General features: G+C 39.1%; 1 pseudogene; it reads left to right on the forward strand.

Annotated features, from left to right (window-relative positions):
• Positions 1 to 534: 534 nt before the first annotated feature.
• On the forward strand, positions 535 to 764 carry LOC124080818 (U6 snRNA-associated Sm-like protein LSm6; annotated as a pseudogene).
• The last annotated feature ends 9,681 nt before the right edge of the window (positions 765 to 10,445 follow it).

Here is a 10,445-nt window from a genome sequence, read left to right on the forward strand (position 1 = left end):
CTCCCCCAAAATTGAAAACAGGTGTTCAAACGAAACCTTGTGTATGAATGTTAACAGCAGCACTATTTATGACAGCCAAAATGTAGAAATAACCCAAACGTTCATCAGTGGGTAAATGGATAGAGAAAAAGAGAAAATGTATTATTCTATCAGTAATAAGGAACAAATTTCTAATACCTGCTACAATAGGTATGAACCTTGAAAAAAAATGCAAAGTAAAAGAAGCCAGATACAAAAGACCACATATTTATTATTCACTTTATATGCAATAACCAGAATAGACTATAGAAAATGTAAGAGAATTTGATAATGGATTATCTCTACTGTGTTAGAGAAAGAAGAATGAAGGACTGTTTGTCCACAGAGGCTAGGTTTCTGGGGCACCAGGAGAGAGAGAGAGATCTGCATCTCTACAGAGACTTGAGGAATCTGGGCCCATAAGAGATGGAATGGTGAGTTACTCAAGTCCCATGACTATTTAGATCTCAGAGCTGGAGTTAAAATTCAGATTTCCTGCCTCTCAAAATTGTTCAAATGGGCCTGCAGAAGCAAATACCAATTGACTTCTCAAAGCAAATGGATGGTCAGATGTGGTAAAATTAAATTCTGGAGTAGTTTATTAAGAAGTCTTGGCTTTCCTGGATGGCTACATGAATATAGCCCTGGAACAGGCATAAAAATATATAAATGGACAACTGATAAATAAATATGGGGATGTATTTGCCCAAGGAAATGATGTATTGTACTTAAGTAGACAGAAGTAAAAATATGTGAGGATACCAAGCAAACAATTGTTTTTATAGTTGGATGTGTTTTTAATGAACTTTTTTCCATGATATAAGTTGTCTTGTTTTCATTGTAGTTGGTGATTTTTCTTTCTTTTTTTTTTAATTTTTTATTGTTGGCTGTTCAAAACATTACATAGTTCTTGATATATCATATTTCACAATTTGATTCAAGTGGGTTATGAGCTCCCATTTTTACCCCATATACAGATTGCAGAATCACATCAGTTACACATCCATTGATTTACATATTGCCATACTAGTGTCTGTTGTATTCTACTGCCTTTCCTATCCTCTACTATCCCCCCTCCCCTCCCCTCCCCTCCCCTCCCCTCCCCTCCCCTCTTCTCTCTCTACTCCCTCTACTGACATTCGTTTGTCCCCCTTATATTATTTTTCCCCTTCCCCTCACTTCCTCTTGTATGTACTTTTGTATAACTCTGAGGGTCTCCTTCCATTTCCATGCATTTTCCCTTCTCTCTCCCTTTCCCTCCCACCTCTCATCCCTGTTTAATGTTAATCTTCTTCTCATGCTCTTCGACCCTACTCTGTTCTTAGTTACTCTCCTTATATCAAAGAAGACATTTGGCATTTGTTTTTTAGGGATTGGCTAGCTTCACTTAGCATAATCTGCTCTAATGCCATCCATTTCCCTGTAAATTCTATGATTTTGTCATTTTTTAATGCAGAGTAATACTCCATTGTGTATAAATGCCACATTTTTTTTATCCATTCATCCATTGAAGGGCATCTAGGTTGGTTCCACAGTCTAGCTATTGTGAATTGTGCTGCTATGAACATCGATGTAGCAGTGTCCCTGTAGCATGCTCTTTTTAGGTCTTTAGGGAATAGACCGAGAAGGGGAATAGCTGGGTCAAATGGTGGCTCCATTCCCAGCTTTCCAAGAAATCTCCATACTGCTTTCCAAATTGGCTGCACCAATTTGCAGTCCCACCAGCAGTGTACAAGTGTACCCTTTTCCCCACATCCTCGCCAGCACTTGTTGTTGTTTGACTTCCTAATGGCTGCCAATCTAACTGGAGTGAGATGGTATCTTAGGGTGGTTTTGATTTGCATTTCTCTGACTGCTAGAGATGGTGAGCATTTTTTCATGTACTTGTTGATTGATTGTATGTCCTCCTCTGAGAAGTGTCTGTTCAGGTCCTTGGCCCATTTGTTGATTGGGTTGTTTGTTCTCTTATTGTCTAATTTTTTGAGTTCTTTGTATACTCTGGATATTAGGGCTCTATCTGAAGTGTGAGGAGTAAAGATTTGTTCCCAGGATGTAGGCTCTCTATTTACCTCTCTTATTGTATCTTTTGCTGAGAAAAAACTTTTTAGTTTGAGTAAGTCCCATTTGTTGATTCTAGTTATTAACTTTTGTGCTATGGGTGTCCTATTGAGGAATTTGGAGCCCGAGCCCACAGTATGTAGATCGTAGCCAACTTTTTCTTCTATCAGACGGCGTGTCTCTGATTTGATATCAAGCTCCTTGATCCATTTTGAATTAACTTTTGTGCATGGCGAGAGAAAGGGATTCAGTTTCATTGTGTTGCATATGGATTTCCAGTTTTCCCAGCACCATTTGTTGAAGATGCTATCCTTCCTCCATTGCATGCTTTTAGCCCCTTTATCAAATATAAGGTAGTTGTAGTTTTGTGGATTGGTTTCTGTGTCCTCTATTCTGTACCATTGGTCCACCCGCCTGTTTTGGTACCAGTACCATGCTGTTTTTGTTACTATTGCTCTGTAGTATAGTTTGAAGTCTGGTATCGCTATACCACCTGATTCCCACTTCCTGCTTAGCATTGTTTTTGCTATTCTGGGTCTTTTGTTTTTCCATATGAATTTCATGATTGCTTGCTCTATTTCTACAAGAAATGCCGTTGGGATTTTGATTGGCATTGCATTAAACCTATAGAGAAGTTTTGGTAATATCGCCATTTTGATGATGTTAGTTCTGCCTATCCATGAACAGGGTATATTTTTCCATCTTCTAAGATCTTCTTCTATTTCTCTCTTTAGGGTTCTGTAGTTTTCATTGTATAAGTCTTTCACCTCTTTTGTTAGGTTGATTCCCAAGTATTTTATTTTTTTTGAAGATATTGTGAATGGAGTGGTTGTCCTCATTTCCATTTCAGAGGATTTGTCGCTGATATACAGGAATGCCTTTGATTTATGCGTGTTGATTTTATATCCTGCCACTTTGCTGAATTCATTTATTAGCTCTAATAGTTTCTTTGTAGACCCTTTTGGGTCTGCTAGGTATAAAATCATGTCATCTGCAAATAGTGATAATTTAAGTTCTTTTTTTCCTATTTTGATGCCTTTAATTTCTTTCGTCTGTCTAATTGCTCTGGCCAGTGTTTCGAGAACTATGTTGAACAGAAGTGGTGAGAGAGGGCATCCCTGTCTTGTTCCAGATTTTAGAGGGAATGCCTTCAATTTTTCTCCATTCAGAATGATGCTAGCCTGAGGCTTAGCATAGATTGCTTTTACAATATTGAGGTATGTTCCTGTTATCCCTAGATTTTCTAGAGTTTTGAACATAAAGGGATGCTGTACTTTGTCGAATGCTTTTTCCGCATCTATCGAGATGATCTTATGATTCTTATATTTAAGTCTATTGATGTGGTGAATAACATTTATTGATTTCCGTATATTGAACCAGCCTTGCATCCCAGGGATGAATCCTACTTGATCATGGTGCACAATTTTTTTGATAAGTTTTTGTATCCGAGTGGCCAGAATTTTATTGAGGATTTTTGCATCTAGGTTCATTAGAGATATTGGTCTGTAGTTTTCTTTCTTTGAAGTGTCTTTGTCTGGTTTAGGTATCAGGGTGATGTTGGCCTCGTAGAATGAATTTGGAAGTTCTCCCTCTTTTTCTATTTCCCAAAGTAGCTTGAAAAGTATTGGTATTAGTTCCTCTTTAAAGGTTTTGTAAAACTCTGCTGTATACCCATCCGGTCCTGAGCTTTTCTTAGTTGGTAGTCTTTTGATGGTTTCTTCTATTTCCTCAATTGATATTGGTCTGTTTAGGTTGTCTATATCCTCCTGACTCAATCTGGGCAGATCATATGACTTCAGAAATTTATCGATGCCTTCACTATCTTCTAATTTATTGGAGTATAAGGATTCAAAATAATTTTTGATTATCTTCTGTATTTCTGAAGTGTCTGTTGTGATATTGCCTCTTTCATCCCGTATGTTAGTAATTTGAGTTCTCTCTCTTCTTCTCTTCGCTAGCATGGCTAAGGGTCTGTCGATTTTGTTTATTTTTTCAAAGAACCAACTTTTAGTTTTGTCAATTTTTTCAATTGTTTCTTTTGTTTCGATTTCATTAATTTCAGCTCTGATTTTAATTATTTCTTGCCTTCTACTTCTTTTGCTGTTGTTTTGCTCTTCTTTTTCAAGGATTTTGAGATGAAGTATGAGATCATTTATTTGTTGTTTTTTTCTTTTTTTAAGGAATGAACTCCAAGCAACGAATTTTCCTCTTAGAACTGCTTTCAATGTGTCCCATAGATTCCGATATGTTGTGTCTGTGTTTTCATTAATCTCTAAGAATTTTTTAATTTCTTCCTTGATGTCTTCTATAACCCATTGATCATTCAGTAACCTATTGTTCATTCTCCAAGTGATGTATTCTTTTCCCTTCCTTCTTTTATCGTTGATTTTCAGTTCCATTCCATTATGATCAGATAGGATGCATGGTATTATCTCTACTCCTTTATATTGTCTAAGAGTTTCCCTGTGACATAATATATGATCTATTTTTGAGAAGGATCCATGTGCTGCTGAGAAAAACGTGTAACTGCTTGATGTTGGGTGGTATATTCTATATATGTCAATTAGGTCTAGGTTATTAATTGTGTTATTGAGTTCTATAGTTTCCTTATTCAACTTTTGTTTGGAAGATCTGTCCAGTGGTGATAGAGGTGTGTTGAAGTCTCCCATGATTATTGTATGGTGGTCTATTAGACTCTTGAACTTGAGAAGAGTTTGTTTGATGAACATAGCTGCACCATTGTTTGGGGCATATATATTTATGATTGTTATGTCTTGTTGGTGTATGGTTCCCTTGAGCAGTATGTAGTGTCCCTCTTTATCCCTTTTGATTAACTTTGGCTTGAAATCTATTTTATTTGATATGAGTATGGATACTCCTGCTTGTTTCCGAAGTCCATATGAGTGATATGATTTTTCCCAACCTTTCACCTTCAGCCTATGTATGTCTTTTCCTATCAAATGCGTCTCCTGTAGGCAGCATATTGTTGGGTCTTGTTTTGTGATCCATTCTACTAGCCTGTGTCTCTTGATTGGTGAGTTTAAGCCATTAACATTTAGGGTTATTATTGAGATATGGGTTGTTCTTCCAGCCATATTTGTTTATTTATGTTACTAAACATGGTTTGTTTTCCTCTTTGATTATTTTCCCCCCTTTAGTGTCCTACCTCCCACTGTTGGTTTTCATTGTTATTTTCCATTTCCTCTTCCTGTAATGTTTTGCCAAGGATGTTTTGAAGAGATGGTTTTCTAGCTGCAAATTCTTTTAACTTTTGTTTATCGTGGAAGGTTTTAATTTCATCTTCCATCCTGAAGCTTAATTTCGCTGGAAACAGAATTCTTGGTTGGAACCCATTTTCTTTCAGTGTTTGAAATATGTTATTCCAGGATCTTCGAGCTTTCAGAGTCTGTGTTGAAAGATCAGCTGTTATCCTGATTGGCTTACCCCTAAATGTGATCTGCTTCCTTTCTCTTGTAGCTTTTAAAATTCTCTCCTTATTCTGTATGTTGGGCATCTTCATTATAATGTGTCTAGGTGTGGGTCTCTTATGATTTTGCACATTCGGCGTCCTGTAGGCTTCTAGGATTTGGGGTTCTGTCTCATTCTTCAAGTCTGGGAAGTTTTCTCGTATTATTTCATTGAATAGATTGCTCATTCCTTTGGTTTGAAACTCTGTCCCTTCCTGTATCCCAATGACTCTTAAATTTGGTCTCTTGATGTTATCCCATATTTCTTGGATGTTCTGCTCGTGGTTTCTTAACAGTCTTGCTGAGCTGTCCATGTTCTTTTCAAGTTGAAATACTTTATCTTCGTTGTCTGATGTTCTGTCTTCTAAGTGTTCTACTCTGCTGGTAGTATTCTCAATTGAGTTTTTAAGTTGGCTTATTGCTTCCTGCATTTCTAGGATTTCTGTTTGTTTGTTTTTTATAACCTCTATTTCCCTGTATAGTTGATCTTTTGCTTCTTGGATTTGTTTATGTAATTCATTGTTGAAGTGATCTTTCATTGTCTGATTTTGCTGTCTGATGTCTTCCTTGAGACTCCAGATCATCTGAAACATGTATATCCTGAATTCTTTATCTGACATTCCATCTGCTGCAGCTATTACCTCTTCTAACGTTGAGTTGACCTGCAATGCTTGTGGTCCTTTCTTTCCTTGTCTCTTCATACTGTTCGCGTTCCTTTCTACTTGGTGAAACTGTTGTGCTATTGAATTTTCCCCCTATATATTCATATTGGTCTTGTATAGTTGCAAAGTCTCCCTCGCAGGCGTGGGCGGCGGCTCTGTCCCTCTGCGGGCCGCTAGGCTTGTTCTGTCGGTGGTCACAGTTCTGTCTACTTTGCAGGCGCAGGCAGCGGCACTGCCCCTCTGCAGGCCTCTGGGGCTGTACTGCCAGTGGGTCGCAGGTCCGCCTACCTTGCAGGCGCGGGGGTGGGCAGCTCTACCCTTCCTCAGGCCACTGGGCCTGTTCTGTCTCTCGGTTGCAGGTCTGGCCTGTTCTGATGGTGGTCACAGTTCCGTCTACCTTGCAGGCACGGGGGGGAGGGGGCGGCTCTGCCTCTCAGCAGGCCGCTGCTCCTCTTCTGCCAGTGGGTCGCAGGCCCGCCTACCTTGCAGGAGTGATTGGAAGCTCTGTCCCGCCGCGAGCCACTGGGCCTTTTCTGTCCGTGGTCACAGTTCCACCTACCTGGCAGGCACGGGGGGTGGGGGGCGGCTCTGCCCCTCAGCAGGCCGCTGGGCCTGCTCTGTGCGTGGTCATAGTTCCCTCTACTTTGCTGGCGCAGGGGGAGGGGGCGGCTCATCCTCTCAGCAGGCCGCTGCTCCTCTTCTGCCGGTGGGTCACAGGCCCGCCTACCTTGCAGGAGTGATTGGAAGCTCTGTCCCACCGCGGGCCACTGGGCCTTTTCTGTCGGTGGTCACCTGGCAGGCGCGGGGGGTGGGGGGTGGCTCTGCCCCTCAGCAGGCCACTGGGCCTGCTCTGTGCGTGGTCACAGTTCCCTCTCAGTTGGTGATTTTTCATTGACATGTGAATAAAACAGATATATAAGATTGTGGGATTGAATTCCAAAGAGTTTTTATATTGAAGTTTCAATCATTTTCTTTTACCTCTGTGTCAGTATATAGAGCACTAAAAATAATAAAAAAGACAAAAGTAAAAAAAAAAAGAATAAAGAAGACTGAAGAATAACTTCTTTTTTCTTTTTCTCTGAGCAACTGGAAGAATGACGTTTCTATTTGGTGAGATGAGGATGATTGCAAGAGATATGGGTTTAGGGGAATATCTAGAAGTCAGTTTTAGAGATGTTGAATTTGAAAAATCTTGATGCTGAAGGGGAGAGTAGGTGGCCAAATACTGGTCTGGTATTTGGGGGAGTGAGCTGGACTTATCAAGAGAAAGATAACATTATATCTTAAGACTCAAATGAAATCTCCAGAAATGAGAAGAGTTACAAAAACCTAACTGAATGTTTCAATCTTGGAGATTGGTGAGATTCACAACACTGTACCTTGGTTTTGGCCAAATCTCTGACTTCACATAATATGTGACTAATTCCCTGCCAACCCTTTTGTTCAATTCAGTTCTTGCCTCTGCTTTTTGTATTCTAATAGTGTTAGCAGTATTCTCTCAGTGAAAAAGATTGGAAACTTCAGAAACATATCTGATTTCATCTTTCTTGATCCTGACAATATGATATTTCAGATTCCCATAAGTCTTACCTCAACCATTGCAAGGGGTTTCCGTGGAATATCTGTGTCCTCTGAACCAGTTCTGTGCACTGGTAAGTTTAACCTCCTTATAGTAAATATCGGTAATGTTATTCCCCTCTTAAACTTTTTGGTGTCTCCTTTTCCTACAAAACGAACATTTGAAGACCTTTCCAGTGCCGCTCCCTCTTTATTTACAATCTCATAATCAGCTACTGCTGCAACACTCCTGCAAACACTGGACTCCTCTGTTCCACATTTCTTTACTGACATTCCACATCCTTCCCTAATCTTTATTTAAATTTTAGTTATCTGTCATAAGCCATTTCACACGTGGCACTCAAATGTGGAATGTTTTAGTCCATATTTTTTTTTTTCCTGCTATGACTAAAAGACCCAACTAGCAAAATTGTAGAGGAAGAAAAGTTTATTTGAGGGCTCATGGTTTTAGGTCTCAGTCCATGGACAGGAGGCTCAATTACTCGGGGCTATTGATGAGGCTGAATATCATAGTAGATAACATGTGGTATAGGGTAGTAGCACATGTGAGGACCACAAAGTAGAGAGACTCCACAAAGCCATGCCCCCAGTGTCTACCTCCTCCAGCCACACTCTACCCACCTTCAGTTACCACTCAGTTAATCCCTATCAGGGGATTAATTCACTGATTGAGTTAAGATTCTCACAAGCCAATCATTTCGCCTCTGAATCTTCTTGCATTGTCTCACATGTGAGCTTTTTGGTGGGATGGGGAGGGGGGACACATCACACCCAAACTATAACATAGACCATATGATTTTTATCAATCCCTAGTTCACATGAAATATCTTGCACCTCTGAGAAAGTTTTACGTTGACTTTTGTAACCAGTGGACTTCATTTGAGAGGCCATGCTTCCTTCTGGTAAAAACTTCTTGAGTTTCTCTTGGAGAGATATTTATTCCATATTCTCCTCTGGAATGACATAGGTGGCATTGAAGGCATGTGTTTGATATACAGATGGTCACGTGTTCCAATCTTACCTAATCAGTCCCATAAAATGCTTTGGGAATATACAGTTGACACAGCTGCAAATTTTTTTTTTTTTTTTGGCACGACATTTAACCCAGGGGCACTTTACCACTGAGCTACATCCTAAACACTTTTGGTTGTTTATTTTGAAACAGGGTCTCACTAAGTTGCTTAGAGCCTCACTAACTTGCTAAGGCTGGCCTTGAACTTGTGAGCCTCCTGTCTTAGCCTCCTGAGTTGCTGGAATTACAGGCATGTGCTACCATGCCCAGCTTGACACAGCTGCTGTCACTTACCCTGCATTAGTTTTCTCTATGTCCCTCATAATTTTGCATAGTTATTGCTTAAATTACTTAGTGTATGTTTTACCTACCAAAACAAGAATTCTATGAGGACAGGAGCTCTGTTTTGTTCACTACAGTATTCTCTATGTCTAGAATACTGTAACATTCAGTATGTACTAAATATTTGTTAAATAAATGAAAAAATCAATGCCACCAGCCAGGTGTGTTTCAAGGACTATTAAGAGAAGGCTTGTTTATCTCTGAGGCTGGCAACCTGGAAGAGTATAAGTGGGGAACTAGTTGTGTACATGTAGTAGAGCCTGCTGAGACTTAAGCCAGTCCTGGGCAAAGCAGCCAAGAGTTAGCCCAAAACAGATTTCTGACAACATGATTTGAATGCCCAGACCCAGCTGGGTCTGGAACTCCTAATGCCTGTGGAATTTACAGTTTGTGAGGCAATATATTCTGCCTTTCCCCAAACTTTCTTTTTCCTTCAGTCAGTTTTAGTCGTTTGCAATGCTGAATCTCATTGTATCACTTGTATCATATTCTGTTTTGTACAGCGAAAATCATAGATTCAGAATGTTTTTAGTTCCTTTGTTAGATTGTAAACTATCTGAGAATAAGGAATATACCTAACTTTTACTAGTGTTGATTCCAGTGAGTTCCTGTAGTTATTTGATAAACATGTGATAAATATCTAGGAAATTAATGTAAAATTATTTTCCTTTCCAAATTAGAAATAAGATTTTCAGCATAAATTTTAAAGAAAGTGATTTTCTCAACAAATATTAAAAAATAAACTTCAACCACTAAAACCACATTTTTACCACCATGAACCCTATTATGTAATAACATATTAATTATGTAATCTATAAAGGAGTTTGGTAAAATTTGTCTACTTTTTGAAACTCCTGGAAATGATTTTGAAATATCTTTTTTTTTAAATTTAGAACTTGATAGGAATGCTGCTTTGGTGTATATTCTTGATTCAAAAATAGAAGATGGCTCTACTCGACACAGAACATGATGTGTTTTCAGATTTGTTGATTTACATAATTCTAATGATTTGTGATAAACATTCTCACATTTTGGCTGTATTTCTGTTCAGAAATTATCTGAGTCCCTGCCTCCTCTCCACTCTATCTTCTATTTGTTCAGCAATACCTACACGTCTTCTGGTCATACCTACGAAGTGAACCATCTCCCTGGGCAAGGAATTGGCAGTTTTGTTCCTCAAAGCTCAGGGTTTTAAAATTAATTGAAACATGCAGCCCAAGATGTGAGGCAGTCTATTCTGGTTCATAAGCATTTTAGAAAAAAGAAAACAAAGACCCCCTCTTTTCTCTGTATTTCTTTGATGGAAGC

The sequence above is a fragment of the Marmota monax genome, unplaced genomic scaffold (assembly GCF_021218885.2).
Source record: "Marmota monax isolate L192 unplaced genomic scaffold, Marmota_monax_Labrador192_F-V1.1 WCK01_AAM20220418_F8-fsc00048, whole genome shotgun sequence".
NCBI lineage: Eukaryota > Metazoa > Chordata > Mammalia > Rodentia > Sciuridae > Marmota > Marmota monax.